Source organism: Schistocerca gregaria, chromosome 7, assembly GCF_023897955.1.
Source record: "Schistocerca gregaria isolate iqSchGreg1 chromosome 7, iqSchGreg1.2, whole genome shotgun sequence".
Lineage (NCBI taxonomy): Eukaryota > Metazoa > Arthropoda > Insecta > Orthoptera > Acrididae > Schistocerca > Schistocerca gregaria.
Genome location: NC_064926.1, coordinates 42171535 through 42192751, shown reverse-complemented (window position 1 = coordinate 42192751; position 21217 = coordinate 42171535). Strand labels below are relative to the sequence as shown.

At 38.7% G+C, this 21217-nt stretch overlaps 1 long non-coding RNA gene across 1 annotated transcript; it reads left to right on the top strand.

Annotated features, from left to right (window-relative positions):
- The first annotated feature begins 1554 nt into the window (after positions 1–1554).
- On the top strand, positions 1555–20839 carry LOC126282072 (uncharacterized). The gene is made up of 3 exons (XR_007551323.1): positions 1555–1619; positions 12167–12319; positions 20696–20839. It is a non-coding gene; the product is annotated as an uncharacterized LOC126282072 (long non-coding RNA).
- The last annotated feature ends 378 nt before the right edge of the window (positions 20840–21217 follow it).

Genomic DNA, 21217 nt, shown 5'->3' with positions numbered 1-21217 from the left:
AAATCGCTCCACTTGCTGTGAGAATTTTATTGAGTTCGCTAGTGGGTTTGGGCTTCACATTAGACCTTTTTCAATCGGTTCTGGAAACTATATATATTAATACTATATACAACAGAAGATGAGAAATCAAGACTTACTAACGTACTACGTAAGTGCAGATAGTGTGCAAACATATATTAAATTGTAGAGTAGCAAATGATTAAAAAAAAATTCAAGTCATGTGGATTTAAAATTTTATGTATCTAATAAAATCGTGCGAAAACTGGGCTATCAAGATCGTAAAAACAATTCAGTATCAGAATGAGATTTTCACTCTGCAGCGGAGTGTGCGCTGATATGAAACTTCCTGCAGATTAAAACTGTGTGCCGGACCGAGACTCGAACTCGAGACCTATAGTATACAGTATGTTAGAAGTATTGGCATGCTTTAGTTTTAAGAGGATTTGCGTCCTGTGCAGTGTTTGTAGTCAGTGTTTAAGCTTGTAACTTTCGGAATCCCTTCAGAATAACACCCAGTTGCTCTTGCGATAGATATGCCACATCCGAAATACTATTATGGCAGGCATATTGCCTTATCATGGTTCTATGATAAATAATTTTGTGATACATTTCAGGGCAAACCATGCTTGGAGAGTTTCATGAACATCTAGAGTTAATTTTTTATGAAGAGCTTGTCTTCCAATCAAAGATCTGTATGGAAGATGTACATCTTTTGGGTCACAGACACATTTAGTTAGGAGAAATGAAGGGCTAATTTCTTGTAGTATATTGTCTTAATGGGCATTGTAATTCTTATCAAACAGTGGCGAACTATTTCTGATGAATTTAGTAAGTGATCATAAAAATTACGAATGTTTATTTTAAAAAAAAGCAAATCCCTGAAGCGGCGGATACAAAGTGAGTATGAATGACGAAGCATACTACACCATCCATTCGCTTTTTATGAAGAACCGGATGTCCCTCGGAATTCTGCCGTAAGCTATTATCAATGCCAGATTCGAAATACGTTAACATACTGACCAGTCTGTTTCCGAGACGTTCAATGCAGAGGCATACATGTGCTAAACTTACTTGAGGAGTTCACGGCTGTTTCTTCCAGTTCAAATTATCGTTAATATGCACGCCTTAAACTTCGGATCATTGAACATTTGGCAACTCCTGTTCATGTGCTACTATCTCCTACGATGTTATACTCTTAGCTGCGTTTGTTCGTTAGTAGGGAGAGTCTATTAGCAGACTGTTTCATCAGAAACCTTACTCTCAGTATCTTCTGCCGTCTTTGGTCTAAGCGTACCTGTAGTCATTTACGTGGAAGTTACGGCACATCAGAAAGCATTAAGAGTACTTGCACAGTTCTGATGGCTAGCGCACCTGCGTGTGTAGAATTTATAAGCTGGAGGAACTAACGGGGTTCACCGACGCATGAAACAAAACTCGTTTCGAGGTCATTGGGAGGAGACCGTGTTCGTAGAAAAAGGAAGGTCCAAGTGACGTAATCTACGCACTGGGGGATTCACACGAAGAGGCTGCTGCTTATATAAAAAACCAGCTGTTGCCCCTGCTGGCTCAGAACGGACTAGACACCGCAGCTATGAAGTCTTACACGCTCGTTGTACTCGGTAAGTGTCCGTGTTATCTAATTAACAACATACGTCACGGGCGGTATGTAAAATGCTAAACCTCACGTAACGCGGAAGACGTTTCTCTGTGCACTTAATTATTGATATTCAGCAAGACAGATTCGTGTGAACCAGTGACAGCTGAGGAAAGATCCGCGTTGAATCACAAAGAGCCAGTAATAACACTTAAACAGTTTGTTATTCATTTCTAATAATTATGCCTGTATATTAGCTGGACGGAAATTACAAAATTTCACTGTTGAAATATGCTTGTAGAGATATGAAAATAAGTGTTTAATATTTTGTTGGAATCCATAACATAGTTTAAACATCGTTTCCCATCAGGCACTTTAATTTTCTTCTTTTTACAGTCTACGACACTGTTCGATGCGTCTGACAGAAATCTCTCTGTGACACAACACTAAATTTTTTTATTTTATTTTCGCTGCAATTGTACCTCAGTTTTGCGATGCTGTATGCTTCGTGTTTCAATACAAATTTACCTAGTTGGTGGATTACAATATTTCTTTTTGTTTGTATTAAACACGGTGCTTCAGTACCGACAACACAGAGAAGAAGTTTGTGTGACAGCACACCGCGCTTGGTACACGCGGCTCTCGGGGACCACAGTATAGCTACGATACATGAAGATGGGCTTATAACTATCCAAAACCGATCGTGTGAAAATAAAGTAATTTACAACTGAAGCGGTATTTTCAACCTCTGCTAATTTTTGTTTGTTGGGTGTGATTACTGAACTTGTATCATCAGCAAAATCAACTGGATTTGCATCTTTATGGATACAGTAAGAACAGAGATGCAAGACTGAATCCCATAGGTCTCCACTGCTAGTTCTTGTTTGGTGGATGGTTACTATACGTGTTTCATCTGCAAAGCACTAGCTTTGCATCTTCGTGAGGATAGAGTGACAAATCATTAAATATAGTAAGTACAGAAAGGGACCAAGACTGAACACTTTGTGACTCCATTGTTGGTACCTCCCCAGTTTGAGAAATCTGAGGATTTTTTTGCATTATGTGAAGATGAAATGGGAGCACTGAAAGACCTGAATCAAAACAAGGCCCGGAGAGTAGACTACATTCCATTGGAACTACTGATGGCCTTGGGAGAGCCAGTCCTGATCTGGTGAGCAAGATATATAAGACAGGCGAAATACCCTCAGACTTCAAGAAGAATATAATAATTCCAATCCCAAAGAAAGCAGGTGTTGACAGATGTGAAAATAGCCGAACTATCAGTTTAATAATTCACGGCTGCAAAATACTAACGCGAATTCTTTACAGACGAATGGAAAAACTGGTAAAAGCCGACCTCGAGGAAGTTCAGTTCGGATTTCGTAGAAATATTGGAACACGTGAGGCAATACTGACCCTTCAACTTATCTTAGAAGCTAGATTAAGGAAAGGCAAACCTACGTTTGTAGCATTTGTAGACTTAGAGAAAGCTTTTGACAATGTTGACTGGAATACTCTCTTTCAAATTCTGAAGGTGGCAGGGGTAAAATACAGGGAGCGAAAGGCTATTTACAATTTGTACAGCAACCAGATGGAAATTATAAGAGTCGAGGGACATGAAAGGAAAGCACTGGTTGGGAAGGTAGTAAGACAGCGTTGTAGCCTCTCCCCAATGTTATTCAATCCTTATATTGAGCAAGCCGTGAAGGAAACAAAAGAAAAATTCGGAGTAGGTGTTAAAATCCATGGAGAAGAAATAAAAACTTTGAGGTTCGCCGATGACATTGTAATTTTGTCAGAGACAGCAAAAGGACTTGGAAGAGCAGCTGAACGGAATGGATAGTGTCTGGAAAGGAGGATATAAGATGAACATCAACAAAAGCAAAACGAGGATAATGGAATGAAGTCGAATTAAGTCGGGTGATGCTGAGGCAATTAGATCAGGAAATGAGACACTTAAAGTAGTGAAGGATGGTCGAAGTAGCGAGGATATACAGTAAAATGTAGATTGGCAATGGCAAGGATACCGTTTCTGAATAAGAGAAATTTGTTAACATCTAGTATAGATCTCAGTATCAGGAAGTCGTTTCTGAAAGTATTCTATGGAGTGTAGCCATGTATGGAAGTGAAACATGGACGATAAATAGTTTGGACAAGAAGAGAATAGAAGCTTTTGAAATGTGGTGCTACAGAAGAATGTTGAAGATTAGATGTGTAGATCACATAACTAATGAGCTGGTATTGAATAGAATTGGGGAGAAGAGGAGTTTGTGGCACAACTTGACTAGGAGAAGAGATTGGTTGGTAGGACATGTTCTGAAGCATCAAGGGATCACAAATTTAGTATTGGAGGGCAGCGTGGAGGGTAAAAATCGTAGAAGGAGACCAAGAGATGAATACACTAAACAGATTCAGATGGATGTTACTAGTTACTGGGAGATGAAGAAGCTTGCACAGGATAGAGTAGCATGGAGAGCTGCATCAAACCAATCTCAGGACTGAAGACCCCAACAACAACAACAGCTCTAAACGTTCATGGTGGTGTCTGTTTGTTCTATATCGTGTCTCCCTACCACATTCGGGCAACGACGCTCTGAGCGTGTTTCTTAGGGAATTAACCAGTTTGAACCTGGGATCTGTTGCTGGTAAGGAGATGCCATACCACACATGACATGTAGAATTCAGATGAGTTCAGTGAGACTAGCGATGATATAACCAAATATTTAATGATCTCAGCGTCAGCTCCACTGCACTCCCTGTAAAAGAATCTTAATACTAACTAAATTTAGTGGAAGGGGTTAAAGGCTTTCCTATTTTTAGTTAGCTGGTAAAATAACGTCGACAAAGCAGTTACGTTTACCATTGGAAATTTTATTCTACTCACAAAACATTGTTTATAAATTGCACTATTGATAAAAGGAAGTGTTTTAATACAGGATGGTAAAAACCAACTGCGTTCAACAAAAATGTGAACTAATATTCCCTGAATGGGTTTCCAAGTTCTACAATGGATCGAAGGATGACCTATGCCATATCACGTCAATAATCTACGTTTAAATTTTCACAAAAGAGAAAACTATCAAAATGGTCTACAGTGGCCCACAATTATCTTTAATTACTTATCTAACTTGTCGTAAATTACAGTGCCTGATGTGACTTCTCAATAACTATATAACAGAAAAATCATCGCGTTTCAGAGCTTTACTTCAAGTGAACACCATGAGTTTTAATTAACGATCGACACTAGTATTACGCAAAAAGGGGGTGTAACAGATGAGACTTCCGCAGTTCTGAGTGAGGCCTTATGCGCTCAAAAATGCGGCATCGCGTGCGTTCATTACCTTGTCGGTGTTTAGGCAGCGTGAGGGCAGCGGCGGGCAGCACAGCTCCGCTCACCTCGCCATCTCGGAAGCAACTGTTCCCTAACTTCTCCTTACTACAATTTACCGAAGTTGGTTTAAAAAAAACTACCTGGCTGTGTTTTCAACTGACCAATCAGGGTCTCAATGTTAACCTTAAGCTCCGCCTACAAAAATTCTGTCTATCCAATGATAAACGTTATACTTTTCGTGGTGGGGTAATGTTTTTAAAGTTTGCAACGTAACAGGGACGCGAAAAAGTCTCACGCTAAAACCTGCAGCTGGTGTGGTCCTTTTAGCGTTATCGTAAGATCTATACTGTTTTTCTGGAGTGCTCTAGCTTTTAACATGGGCTGGGGGTGGTCCTTGACGTAACAGAGACGCGAAACAGTCTCACGCTAAAACATGCAGGTTGTGTGGCCCTAGTGGTTAGCTGGCGACGTGGGTGTCCAGTCCGCCCCTTATCGTACGGTCTTCCAGTTTGACACGGTTCTGCTCTCGGCTTCTGTTCTCGTTTCTCCCCTCGGAACTGCGTCGGTCTCACGGTGGGAAGGTACGACATGCATTTAGGCATGCTTGTGTTAGTCTGTGGTATTCCATTTGCTCACTCGTTACTCCTATTACTTTGGTTAATTTAATGTCACGATTTATTCGGAGCTACGTGACATACTACTGGATTTGCTTATCATGTCAGGGTTTTCATGGAAGGTGTTGGGTTTGCCTGACACCTTACACAGCAACATGTGAACTGTTTAATTCAACCCTCTGCACTCTTCCAATGAAATGTGAATTAAACCATTTGTGTACTGTTCCACTCATACCACAATACTGAAGCATGTTTGGAAGAATTACATAATTTACACAATAAAAATACTTTGTGAGATCACATAAAATCCCAATCGGTGATGTTCAGATATTCAGAGCGTTTAATATTTGATCAGTGTGAGAACATGGACGATTTTCCGTTGAAGAGCCTTTTTGAAAACAAAAGTGACACTTTGTTAGTGCTTTAATTCCACAGATATGTGAAGCCACTCTTGAATACGTTACTTTTTCAAGTAGATTGAGCAGTTAGTTTTTGGAACATCAGATTTATCCTTCTTTTTATGCAATGGCTTAACAATAGCATACTCAGTCTTTCAGGAAAAATGCCCTGTTTCAGTGAGCTATTACATCTGTGGCTGAGAATCCTACTTATCTGCTGGTAACAAGCTTGTTGTACTCTGTTGGAAATGCCATTAATTCCAAGTGAGATTCTAATTTTGAGTGAGTTTATTATTTTCCTAATTTCAGAAGGAGAGTTGGACAGATTTTCAATTTTAGCAAATTGAAATAAAGATTGCCTTTTCTAAAGGATATATGATTCCTATTTCCTTCGCAACTATTAAAATGATAATTAAAAATATTATCAACTTGTTGATTTTTAAATAAACTTTCCATACAGTTCAATGGTATGCCAGTCTTCCTATACTCTTTGTTGCCCTATATCCCTTTCACCAATATCCAAATTCTTTACTATCAGATGTGCTAATTGCAGACATAGAACTTGTGTTTCTGGATTTCTTAATAATTTTCCTTACTACAGTACAGCAGTTTTTATAGCACAGATATTTGTGTGTTGCTGGGTCATTATTCTTTCTTGCTATTAGATGCATTTCTCTCTTCTGATTACCAGGAAATTTATCCATTGAATGGTTCTTACATGGTTTCTTTCTATTGTATTTCACTGTCTCCTTAGGGAAACTGTTTTCAAATTTACTCACAAACACATCATGATAAAAAGTTATAGATATTTTAAATAAGTTCTTGGTACACCTCATAGTGTTGTAACTGCTACAAGCTTTCCCTAAAATTTATCATTGTGAAGTGGTTAAGTGAATGCACCATTTTGGAGGATTATTTTGCATTGCTGTATCGAGCTACGTCATACTGGAATTAGCTGTGCATCATGATCAGAAAGACCATTGTTAACAGGATAAATCATTATTTGATTAAATTTTATCTTGGTCTATGAAGATATTACTTATAATTCTGCTTTTCTGTACTGCCCTAGTAGGAAGATCTATCACTGACGACAAACTGAAAGAAATGAGTAATACTTCAAGGTCATTCTTCCTGACAGGCAGTTTGAGAAAATCTACATAGAAATCCCCACAAATAATAGATTGATTTCCACTGTCTGGCAGGTAGCACAAGAACAGAGCCAAGTTTTTCAGAAGTAGCTCAAACTGTCCCAACGTAGACCTATAAACATTTAGAATTATAAAAACACCATGTTTAGTTTAAGCTCAGAGGCACATGCTTTTGTATGATGCTCTACACAAAATTTCTTAGTTTCTAAATTTTTGACACTGTAATAACATATATGACAACTCCTTCTTTCTCCATATTGTCTCTCCTTACATGTGCTGAAAGCTTATATGCACCCACAAATACCTTTTCCAAATCAGTGACAATATGATGTTTAGACAGGCATAGTACATCTATTAAATCCTCGGTTTCTAAACCTTGAAAACAAACAAGGATCTCATCTACTTTGTTTTTTAATCCTCTGATGTACTGAAGCAACACATTAACATGGTTTCTCACTGCACTTTTATAAGAATCTTGTGATATTTTAACATTTTTAGTACCTACCTGTCCGCTGAGTGAAAGAATGCGGTGTTCAAAGGGACCTTCGCATTGACGATGATTACAACACTTTTAAGCAAAAAAACTTTGTCTGTCACTCCCAGGCAGGGAACGTTTTCATTCTAGTATGAAAAAATTTCACTATTCTTGCTCCAAGGATCAGTGATATAACTGCACACGGTCATATTCTCGTCTTTTTTGTCGCTTTCTGAAGTTCCTTCGTTGCAGCAAAGTTCATGGAGGTGCGTTCTGTCTATGCAAATAAATTAAAGGCAGTTTGCCTTTTTCCATACGCATTTCGCTTCTTTTATTTGCGAAGCATCTTCAGTGGCCTGTAATACTTCTTTCTTTCTATACATATAAGAAATGTGTTATATGGGAATTATAATATATTAATATGCTACATTTTGTCATGTTTTTCTCTTGTTTTTCGCGTTAGCAACAACTCATGTAGCACAAATATCGTGATGTTAAATAATTGTTTGGTGTTACTATTTACAGTCCTCTTAGTCCATATGTGTGGTCCTGGAGATGTGTCCATTCGGTGATCATGCTCCAGCTGGCCGATTTCTGGCCCTTTCCGGCCAACATGTGTTATAACGTATCACCTACACTTTTCGTTTTGTGATCTATATGTGTGTGTTTACAGAGTGTAGTGCTGCCAACTGCCGCCTTGTGTTCATCTTCACTCTCTTGTTTGTGTTGTATGTGTGGACCGATATTTTTCATTTGTTGTGTGTTTGTGTTTGTGTTTGTGTGTGTGTGTGTGTGTGTGTGTGTGTGTGTGTGTGTGTGTGTGTCTGTCTGTGTGTGTAAGAGAGAGAGAGAGAGAGAGAGAGAGAGAGAGAGAGAGAGAGAGAGAGAGAAACGATAAAGAAGGGGAGGGGAGGAACATTTATTAATTACAAATTCTCATTACGTTTCATATTTCTGTTTGGCTGCTTATACTGATTTGGTCATTAATTAGCTTGTTTTTCATTGCAAGGGCTCTTTGAATGTGAAAGTTTTCTTGTAATGGCTGGAGTTTTCAGTTGTGTAATTTTTTATTTTTTATAAACGCCTTTTCACTTCGCAAATTGTGGTGAGCACTACACTGTGTTTCCTATCCTCGAAAGTGGTCATTTCTTCCTGTGGGAGTTTAGCGCCGAATTTGAATTTTGTTTACTTTTTCTCTCTCTTTCTCTGTTTGCAGGTAAGCTGCTTTATCTGTTTATGTTGCCCTTTCTGTATAGTTCCTTTATTGTGTTAAGTAATGTGCCTGTACAGAGGTAGTGTTTTCATTTGAAGGTAGTTTGCCTTATGTTGTTGCCTTCTGTATGCTGAAGTTCTCTTCTATTGCCATGTTGTGGCATAGGATGTGGCTGGATTTTAGTATTTTTAAATCTGTTGGTATTATAGTTGGGTGGCGGTTAGGGGCTATTGGTCAGAAAATGTGCTATGGGTGCTGTTACTTTTTGGGGGTCTGAGGTGTTATGAGTGTCTTGTTTAAAAGATCCTGCATATTTATCTGATGTATACTGATTGGCAAGTTTGTATGTAAGTTCACATATTCCTAATCTGTTGCATTTATCTGTGCCTGTCTCCTGTTTTATGGGTCTTTTCTATGTTGTTTTGTTTGTCCTGTATCCTAATAGAACTCCCTGCTTGTTCTAAATGTTTTTACCTATTCTGTGACAGTTTTGTTAGTGTGGATGAGTATGTGTCATTTCTTGTGTGTGTTGTTGCACTGTTGTATCTTTCATAAGACAATTGCTTGTATGCTGTGTTGATCTGTGTTGTGTGAGGTCATTTGCAACAAGTATCCTTTCTTTTTGATGAATGTATCGATTATATGTTTTCTATGTGACTGATGAATATGTTTGTAAATTTTTCTGAAACTGGAAAACCCATCGTTTTGCAAGTAAAATTTCTTTTCAAATTGGAAGTAATTTTGAGATGTGATTGCTTTGACGGTTTTGGTTATTTCATTAATATTGTACATAGGTAATTTGTTGTACATCATAAGTTTTCTTCAAGTAGCTGCATTGTATCTACAGTGTGTATCAAGGTGTACATATTCTCGATGTCGAAATAGGTGGGCAGTGCTGTTTGTGGAATGTGTAAGTAAGTCTTTTATTTGTATTATGAGTTCATTTGTGTTTTTCACAGTTCTGCCTTTCTTCATTTCATAATATTGCATTATGATATTGTACATGTGCTTTATCACATGGTATGATGGTACATTCATGAAATTAGTAACAGGTCTCAAAAGAATAAGGGTTTTGTGAACTTTGGGTGGACTCCTGAGGTTTGGTGCTTTTGGGTTCTTTTGTGAGATGTATTGTGTTTGTTTGTCTGTGAGTATGTGTTTGATGTCTTTGAGGCTGTTTTTATTTTTGTTTACAAAAGTGCTGTTGAGTCAGATTTCAGTTTTGTGGTGCTGTTAAAGGCGAAAATATCTTTAGTTTTTCTATATATTGTTCTTTGTTGATTTGTGCTGTGCTGTTTCCTTAACCAGGTCTTGTGCCCATAGTGATGTTAGATTGCAGTTTTAGTTCCTTAGTTATGTTGTTTTTTGTTTGAAGTTTCCTGTTTTGCTCTTTCTTTGAAATGATGATTACGTTGTTTATTTCTTTCTTCTTTAGTTCTTATGTTTGCCCAATATTTACACTTTATTTTTTGTTTTTTTTCCTCTGTGAGGATACTTTCTGGTTCTACAATCAGATTTTCTGTGTAGTGGTTATCTATTTTTGTACTGGTGTTGTGTTTGAGACCTTTCTCTAATAGCTGTGATTATTTCTCTGTTAATTCCTTATTTGAGACATTTATTAGTTTGGTTTGAAATTTTGGTGGTAGGTGCATTGTACTTTGTTATGTGTTTCTTTCTGCTTATTTTTGTTCTGATTTTCATTTGTGTTTGTTCTGTGTATATTGCAGTGTTCTTGCTGTGATGTGTTCAGTATTTTGCTTTATGTTGATCATCACAGTTGGGTTGTTACTAAATGCAGATAACTCGAGGTGTACATCATATAATATTTCATCAATTTTTTAGTATAAAGCGATTTGATAAATTTTTTTTAACCAAGCGTGCTACCAAAGACTGTTACTGACCTTTACATTAATGTAACTTAATTACATTATTTGTTTTTGAAAGTCTGATTGAATATGATGTGTTGAATGGTCTTGTGGAGTCTGAGATAGATATTCTTTAACCTGACTATAACTAGAAGAGAAATGCCTGATACGGCCGTATTATCGTCATTTTTTTCTTTTTCTCGTTTTCTGTAGTTCCTTAGTTCCTACAAAGTACATAGAGATGTGTTCTGTCTATGCAACTAAATGAAATACACTTTGATTTTTGCCATCCATGTTTGTCTTCTTTTATTTTTGTAGCATCTTCAGTGGCCTGTAATACATGTTTATTTCTATACACATAAGAAATTTATTGTGTAGTAGGTACAATATATTACTATGTTTCATTTTGTCATGTTTTTCTTCTGTTTTTCAGATTAGAAACAAGTTTTGTAGCATAAATATCCTGATGTTAAATTATTGTTTGGTGTTACTTACTATTTACAGTGTTCTTAGTTCATATGTGTGGTCCTGGAGATGTATTCATTCAGTGATCATGCTCCAGCTGCCCGATTTCCGGCGTTTTTTCATCAACAGCTAATATATCACATGACCTTCGCTTTTCATTTTGTGATCCATATGCGTATGTTTACAAAGTGAAGTGTTGCCACTGTTGCTGTGTGTGTAACTTCCATCTTTTGTTAGTATTGTGAGTGTGTGTGTGTGTGTGTGTGTGTGTGTGTGTGTGTGTGTGTGCGTGCGTGCGTGCGTGCGTGTGTGCGTGTGCGTGTGTGAGCGCGCGCGCGCGTGTGTGTATGTGTATTTTTTATGTTCCATTGTTTGTAATTTTTTTAAGTGGATATTTGTGTACATGTGTAGATATTATTTTCTAATCAGTCAGCTGTTACTCTTGAGACGCTTTTCATAAAGTATACCACATGTGCTGATAGTGGAATTTGCACCAGATAGCCCAAATATTACTGCCGTACATTTTATTCACCATCATCATCAGGTATACGGCCTACAGGCATGGCAAGTTCCTGACGCCACTGCTATTTCCATCTGATCCTGCTCTAGTGCAGCTGGTTCCTAGTCTCCTATCTTCCTCCCTTCATATCATCCAGCATTTTTATTCTTTTCCTTGCTAATTTTATCTGTCCTTCCACTGTAACATCGATACGTGACACAAGAACTCCTTTTTCATGTAGTATATATCCTACACAGTCTTTCTTCCTTTTCTTAATCGGGTACAGAAGAACTCTTTCTTCCCATACCATTTGCAGTACTTCATAGTTTTTCACTTTCTCCATCGATTTCACTCTCTCCATCCTCATCCAAATTCAAAACTCGAATGCTTCAATTTTTGTCCCTTTCTCTCATCTTCATATTTCAGCTTTCACAGCCGAACAGAAAGATACTACATATGGAAGATTTAACAAACCTTTGTCTTAACTACAACCGCAATTTTTCTGGAAAGCTTGCACAGTCATCTTAATTCTTGATCTTATATTTTGCTGCTGTTCTTTCACAGTTGTGGCGGCGCTCATTGGCTGCTCCAGTGCAAAAGAATGCGGCACGATCTGCCCTTCAGTTTACCAGCCTGTGAGAGCAAAGTGTGGCTCCGTCACCCGTCAGTTTGGAAACCGCTGCAAGATGAACGTGTACAACTGCCAGCACAACGCCGGTATTATCACTTTTATCACTAATACTATTATTATTACTATTACCATCAATATCGTCGTCACTTTTATCTACTTATTTGTCTGGAATAGTCGCTTCCTTGCTAATAGGGAAGACAGTCTCCACTGTATGATATTGGGTTTAACAATTACTCTCAATTTTAGACAGTTATTCGCATCTGTTTACTCGTTTTCCTCTACGTGTGCTTTGGAATTCCGACACCCTGGTAGTTGAACGCGGGAGCGCTGAACACAGAGTTTACTCGACTTGCAGGCAAGTTGAGTAACGACATTCCTTCTATTCGATAGCGGTGATTCACCCACAGGGACAAGAGTCAGGCCAGAGTCATGCGCGGTTGCCGGAAAGCGAGTTTGACAAGAGAAAAATAGTATCCTGTAATCAAATGGTTCAAATGGCTCCGAGCAGTATGCGACTTAACTTCTGAGGTCATCAGTCCCCTAGAACTTAGAACTACTTAAACCTAACTAACCTAAGGACATCACACGCATCCAAGCCTGAGGCAGGATTTGAACCTGCGACCGTAGCGGTCGCGCGGTTCCAGACTGTAGCGCCTAGAACCGCTCGGTCACCCCGGCCGGCTATCCTGTAATCAATGGCAAGTAAATGGCTCTCCGGTCCTGATAAGTAATTATGCTAGGCGAGTCTACTTGACCAGTGTTCTGTTTGAACTTCCTTTAGCGTAACACGTACTAACGTCTCATCACTAAATCAGTTAGTCGACTGAGTCGTTGTTACCTTGCTGTGCTGCAGATACCTAATACAGGAGCATATCATAGCATAAATAGTGACTATTCGTAGGTGTGGTGTAACGCACTTAATAATTAAGACAAGCATGAAGTAATGTATTGTAGCACAACGATCCTATACCGGATCAAACACGTCAAAAAATTATACGTGATATGAAGTGCAAAGGAAGAGTTACAGAACATGTCTGTACGCTGTATGGCACATCATAATATTTATATTCTTATGACATGGCTTTTGTATTTTCAGAAATACCATCTGTTACAATGATATGAAAACGGGTCCCAGCCAGAAACTAGTCATCGAGTAAATAAGAAACTGAAATTTGCAGCTTTTGATGGTTTTTCTATGCACTGATTAACAGAAGCTGCTGGCCTCCAATTATTCCAGCAAGCTGGAAGTTTATTAACAGTGAGAAAGTTTATAGAACTGCAGACCGCTTCTACTGTCACCGACGAGATGAGAGAAATTACGATTCGTACGGTGGCATAGGAGCAGTCCCATTTCCTTCCCTCCTTTTGCGAGTGGAGCAGAAATGGGAATGACTAGATGAACAGTAGCGTATAGCGTCCTCTTCCCCTCCCCCCGCCCCCCCTCCCCGTATGGTGGCTTGCAGTGTATGAATATGGATGTGAGTCCAAGGGAATTCAAAGGAAATACCCCACACAGGGTAACATGCGATTCATATGGAACAGGTAAACTGCCACCTCTGTCCTGTGGCGTATGAGTCGAACAGCTGGAATTCGTCTTTATTATTCCCTGTTCGTATCTCAATCTTCCCGTGCTGCTGGAATCGTTTTTATTCGGACAATATTGTCATATGCATGCATCAACTACTGCTGTATAATTTGTAACAATTAATAATGACATGAGGCATAGTTTTGCTTCACAGAATGGCAAGTCTCGAAGATCTTGTTCCAGGCAAGGACGTTTTTAGACCTAGTCGCCTAAATGTAAATTGTCGTTTCACACTTTTTTTTAAATAGATAGTACTGAAAGCAGAACACATGGGGCTTTTATATGTCGGCTCTTCAGTGACACTCGACGGGTTGTATGTCCTTGTACAGTACAGCCACTACTTTCACCTTCCGGACAACTTGCAAATCTGGCGGCGGAAGAACTGGGCGTCTTTTCAGGATATCCATGAATCGATCTAGTCCCGCACTCGTTAATATTACCGAAAGTGCCATCAACCAGACCATATGCCATTGATCGAAAAATGTGGTAGGGAGATGGAACAATGTGTGAAGAATATGGCGGGTGGGTGAACTTTCATTTCAACGCCTCCAAATATGTTTTGACGGGTTTTGTGACATGGTATCGAGCACTGTCATGCTGCAAAATCACCTTTTCATGTCTATCGCTCTATTGTGACCCTTTGTCTATCAGTTCTCGGCTCAAACGCATCAACTGCCTTCGAGAACGATCTCCTGTGATTGTTTCCAGTTGTTTCAGTGGCTGCTAAACCTCCTCTACTCCCACCACCAAGCCGGTCATCAACGCCAGAATCAGCTTCCTTGAGGCGTTGAAACCATTTACTGCACGTTCTTTCTCCGAATTGTGTCTCACCATAGGTCTTATCAAGCATTTTATGAGACTCACCCGCAGATTTCTTCATGACAAAGGAGAAAATTAAACTTTCCCAAAACGACGAGAAGTGGCTTGTAATTTGATATATTCAGTGGAGAATAGCGTTATGATGCACTCACAAATCAACTAATGTTTCGATGGACTATTTTTTTCACAAATGTCTTAGCTTATTGTGTGACACTTACGACCTACTACCTGCACCACCACTTGCCCCAACTGCCATCCATTTCAAAACGGCAGAAGCAAAGTTGTAGACCTAATATAATGCATTAATAACAGTTTCCTACTCCGGCCATTGTTTACTAATTTTCGTAAGACAATACGTTTCGGTAGTACGATTCCATAAGTAGATACATTTTTACTGTCTTAGATTGACATTTGCTTGCGCTATTTCGCGTAGGTTGAGGATGTCGGTAATATTAACTTACAGCAAGCTTTTGAAATAAATACGAATGGGATAGTGCCTAACTCTATTTTGACAATGTGGTTGTAAGTTGGCGAATCTTGTGGAAGGTATGGTCTGCAGCATAGCCCGAGATCTAAGTCTGTAATTGGCATCTTTCTCCCCAGATACAATTCACGTCACTTTGACGACATTTATCAAATAAAAAACAAAATGTAGAGAATGTGATGGCCCTAAACCACTTTCCAAATACAAGTATTCATAGAATCCTAAGCTGCAGTGTAAAAATTGATAGGTACGAAGTTACAAAGAAACAGACTCCGTTGGAAAGCCATAAATCTAGATTCTGAGACTTTCAGCGTGAATCAGTTGCCACTACCGATATCGTTTAATGCAGCCCTCACTACGTCTGTATCAGCAACAGTATACACACAGGCGACAGCGTGGAAGTAATCCAATGAAAAGTTTGATATACACAGGGCGATTCAACTATCCTTATCGATGTCATTTTAGGCAACCCCAGACGACAGAAACATGTTGCTGGCCAGTTCACTTTGGAGATGCGAAGCACATTGCCAAAATGTCGCAGAGTAACTGATAAAGTATACAAAGACATTTTAGACCTGTAGTGTAAATTATGTTAGCACAGTTATATATCGCACAAATTTGTTACGTCTGCACTTTCCATTTTGATATATACCATTAATTTCATTGTTCCTGCTGATGAAACTCACTTTATAAGGCGATGTTTCTGAATCATTTGCAAAAGATTAAGTATTCCAAATGGAATAAACATACAGAGACATCTAAACCCTATATGACTACACCGATAATTACACAAAGAAGAATTATAGACACTTGGATAAGTATGGGAAAAGTAAGGTAATCTTGGTCAAATAATACCGTGTTACTCATGACCAATCCTCACTTGTCTTTTCAACAGAATAATTCCGTCTGTTAATAGTCTCCCAAAGCTCTGAGAGGAAGCTTATATCGATTACGTGGCTATCGCCTATCTGGAACCATTCCTAATTCAGATGTAGTGCAGGTTGCACTAAACGACACCGGTAGGAGCGACTATATCACTCTGTTTGAGAATAGGACGGAGAGCTAGATTATATTAAAAACATCTTGAACACTGAATGTTACGTAGACAATAACCTAATGGACAATTGTTTAACAAAGAGGCCAGTGCAACAAATGTGAAGCCAAACTAAAGAAAATATTTTTTTATACTTAGGAATTGTAGGCAAATTTGTTGCAGTACAGTTCAAAGTTGCCTACTCCATATAACATACATTTACGTTCTTTGTGACTGAGGATGCAAAACTGGTCACTTGCTAATAAGAAAAGAAGATTTTGAATGACAGTTTCAGAGGACAGTATGTTGCCATTAATTTTCTGTATTTTTGTTTTTCTAAATTCTTTGAACTTCTGTTTCTAACAGTTAAAATTTCATTGCTGAACTGTAACGTAAAGGTAACTTTTAACACAATAAAAATACTGTTTATTCTCCCATTCTGTCACAGTAAAACAGATACGATGTTTTCAGTTTAAGTGTATTTCATAAGCAAGAAATACAAGGGAAAATCGCGTAGAATGCAAATAATTCAGAACATAAATCTTTAAAGTTGACATTAATTTTCTGTAACCTGTACCATTCAGCTTAAAAGACTAGTTTTAGGATGCACTTAAAAAATAATTACGCTGTGCTTTCCAGAATGAGGCAAAGGTCCCGAGTTCGAGTCTCGGTCCGGCACACAGTTTTAATCTGCCACGAAGTTTCATACTGTACTTTAATCAACTTTAAGCTACTCAATGTTTTTGTGTCTCTAGTAATGTATGATATTTTTCCATTACTGGTAAGTGTATTGTAATTAAAGTGATAATGCACAAATAATATCGACCTTATATGTCACAGTAGTAAGTTCATGAGAATAGAATTGTGGAAGTACTTGGTGTGGTGTGATCTGGCATGCAGTTTCTGATGGAAAATCTCAGGCTATAAAAGCAGCGTCTTTTTATGAGGGTAACAAAAGTGAGAGGAAATCAGTTATGGCCAAATTCTGTTCTAATGATCAATGTCATCAGCTGAAGTTCTTATTTGGCACAGCTATTTATGATACTCATGCAATAACTGACACTCGTCCTGTACAATGAGTGCATGCTCTATCCCCCTACACAATAACTAAAAATAACATGACATTTCAAAAATAATTGCTGTTAAATGTAACTTATTTTCAGAGAAAATTGCAACGACAATTCCAGGGTACACTCTAAATAGTGAAGTCAGTGGCCATATGGGTGACGAAAAGAAAGATATTCATATAGGTTCCTTTGTTATTGTTAAATTTGCAACAAAAAACTCAATTAATTTCATAGGTCAAGTTTTAACAGTAGACATTGATGAGTAAGAATTGACTTTCTTTAGAAAGAACAGTGCAGAAAAATTTACATTTAAGACGATAATACTGTATGGATACCAATGTCCGATATTGTTCAAATTCTGGACTAAGGTTTCCGTTCCAGGCAAAGACATCAATGGTACTTCATAGGCTGCTATATTTTCGTCAAAATTTAACATTTGTATACCTCTCAGGTTCGAAAGGAATATCTTCAGAATACAGCCTGTATAGTAGTTTAATATGAGACTTTTGCTCTAGTCCGACTTAAAGGATGATCATTCTATAATTTTAATATTAAAATAACAGTTGTGACAACAAAACTAATAATGCAGGCTGGACTACTGACTCTACATATCGAACTCAAAAATTTCAGATTTCGGAATTCGCACCACAGGGTAGTGACTGTTCCCACTTAAAGTACAATGGCCAATAAATAAACAAGTATTTCTTTGACGACATAAGAAAATGGGACTGTATCTTTCTAGTTGTCACGAGTTCTATCTCCTACATGAATATTTTAAAAATGAGTAGTGACTTTTCCCAAGGCAAGTACAACAGATAATAAGTCAACAAGTACATTTTTCCTGCCATCTCATGGTGGGAAAATGGGAGCTGTACTTTCATGGATACTCTTTCCTGTATGAATATGCAGAGTACAGTCACATTAATGTGACCACGAGCTATTTCGACGTGAACATGGAACAACAACTCATTGACGGCAGCAGTGGAGGGCACATGAAGCGTGTCGGGGTCTCGGAATACCGTTCAGTCCGTGTCGTAATGTGGGAACGGAGCCATCTATATGAAGTCGAAAAGGGAATGACACTTGGATTTCTGGGCTGGGGTTGCGGCATTTTAGAAACGGCTACTTTTGTTTACTGTTCGTTTGCGGCCTGTTTGAAGTACACTGTGCATGACCAAATGGCGCTACCCAAAACCGGCGCTGAGGCGACTATGGTGTGCCACGGACTGTCGATGACAGGAGTGAATGACTGCTGTGGAAATGTGTGTGTGTGAATAGACGTGCAACTGATGAGCAACTGACTAGCCAGAAGAACCAAGGAGCTACCAACGGTGTCTCCTCAACGATCATTCATTGAATATTGCTGCGTATGGGCCTCGGCAGCTGGTGTCTGTTTCAAGGACCCATGCTGACTGCTGTTCATTTATGGGGAATGCTGGAATTTGGAAGCCAGTAGCGCAACTGGACGTGCACTGAATGGCGAGAAGGGCCTTTCCAGGTGAATCATGTTTTATGCTCCATCGGACAAATGGCTGTTGGAGTGTAACGGTTTGGAACGTCTGAAAGCAAACTCCACTAAACAGTTATGGTCTGGGTAATGTTTTCGTGACGGTCCCTGGCTGATCTCGTGATTCTGTAAGGCATAATGGACCAACACAAGTGCGCATTTATCCTTGGGGAGCTTGTCAGTCCCTGCATGTAGTTAGTTTTTCCTCAGTATGATGGCATCTACCATCAGGACAATGCAACGTCTCACCCAGCTCAAAGTGTCCGTGGGTGGCTTGAAGAGCATCAGCCGGCCGGGGTGGCCTAGCGGTTCTAGGCGCTTCAGTCTGGGACCGCGCGACCGCTGCGGTCGCAGGTTCGAATCCTGCCTGGGATATCGATGTGTGTGACGTCCTTAGGTTAGTTAGGTTTAAGTAGTTCTAAGTCCTAGGGGACTGGTGGCCTCAGCAGTTAAGTCCCATAGTGCTCAGCGTACTCCTCTGGCCACCAAACTCAGCAGATGTAAACCCAGTTGAGAATCTGTGGGTTGAGGGTACTTATACTAAGGTGGTTATAGTGTATTTCTAGACACCCTATTTAATGCCTTGAAAATTTTTAAGCACCCTTTCGCGGCTTAGGTGGCGTCTGTCAGTTTAAGCGTCTGTCAGTTCAATTGTTTCAGCATCTGCACAGCGCTCTCCCATGGGTTAAACTTGTCACCATTCAAACCGCCTTTCCCTATACACGTTTAGTAACCCACGTTAATCCTATTCGGTATAGGTCTCACACACTTTAGAAATGTCACACGAGTGTTTTGTAACGAATTTTCTTTGTAGACTGTTTACATTTGGCCCAGTAACCTACCAACAAATCGGAGCCTATCATCTGCTTTACCTATGACTGAGCCTTGTGATGATTTCATTTCATACCAGGATAACCTGTTACACCCAGATATTTGTACGAGTTGGCTGATTCCAGTTGGGCTGAATGAGTACTCTAGCCGTAAGACATCAATTCTATTCGTTTTGTGAACTGCCCAACTTCACGTCACAGCAGCATTTAGTAGTTTCGTGATGCAATGATTTGAAAATACATTTAATTAAAATATCGTTGTCGTAAATTTCATCTAGAATTTACTGCTTTTATTAGCCGCAAATACAGTTAGGGACTACCATTAATATCACGAGAATACCATCCCATCACTCTGTGAAAACCTCAACAACAAATTTAACAATATTCTTATTGCACATTTCTGTAGAATGAATACGTATTTCACCTTAGACAAACTGCCACAGCAGTTCTAGTATAGCAGAATACTGAACGAACCTACACTAAGTAGGCTAGTAATGCTGTCTGCAGATTAATGCAATGAGAATAACTGGCCAGTAAAAAGCACCCAAAAGTGAAGCTTGTGGTTAAATTACCGACGCGCTGGTGCCACTGGATACCTAGAAATTTTTCAGCCTGAGTTTCATTCTGTATATGCAAACTGACATTTACTTCTATTAACTGTGAGGCATTTCTACATTTCTAGATTTGTATAATAATTGCTGCTTTTGAACCAATATGACACCTCTAGGAAGCAATAGTCTGTATAAAGAAGTTGGGTAGTAAGGTAGCAACGACTCTTGAGCCACCTGTCGTTGTATTTTCTGCAACGTTGATAATGGTCTAAGGAAATTTCATACAGGCTCTTAAAAAAAAGTCCTACTCTGAACCTGTAGGAAATGATATCCATAACAAGAAGCAAACCGTTAATGATGACGCTGGTGATGATGATGATGTATGGTGAATTTTTTCAGCAGAAGCTGTTCTTACTTAGTTCTTAACAAATCAGTTGGGCGACATATGTATGTCACACCAAACTTTATAAAACCAGTTTGTAAGTACATTTTGTAAAAAAATTTTCTTTAACCACAAACAAACGTATCTTGGTTATTAGATGTATGTGGAGAAAGTGTTTAATGTCCCCATCGTGTATTGTTGCAGGTTGTAAGGCGGTTTGATATGATACCAAGAGCACTTTGATGATTCATGAAGGAGCTGAAGAAATGACATGCCGATACTGCCAGAGATTTGAAGACTAGATATAAAATAACTGTAAACACTGAATAAAGAAGTGCCGTGCTAAAATTGTATTATATTATTAACATAATTTATTTTCGTTTATTAGTAACAGTTATTTTCTGTATTCAGTGATGTACATTTCACAGGAAATCGTGCTTCGTGGTTAAAAACTGCGTCTTACAATATTCTCCTGTCAGATGAAAACACATCCCACCCTTGTCGAAATTGATTTATGTACTTTGCGTCAGTGTCCTTGGACTGATTACGGTAGGCACGTACAAACCACAGTCGATTTTTCCGAAATATTCTCGTTTCACATCTTTTATGTTGAAATTTATACGAGTATTACGATTGTAATTTCCATAATACCCTAAGACTCCTTAAAATATTTGTATATAAATCGAATAACACGAAATTTGTTTATTGCTGAAAGTAGCACTGTTG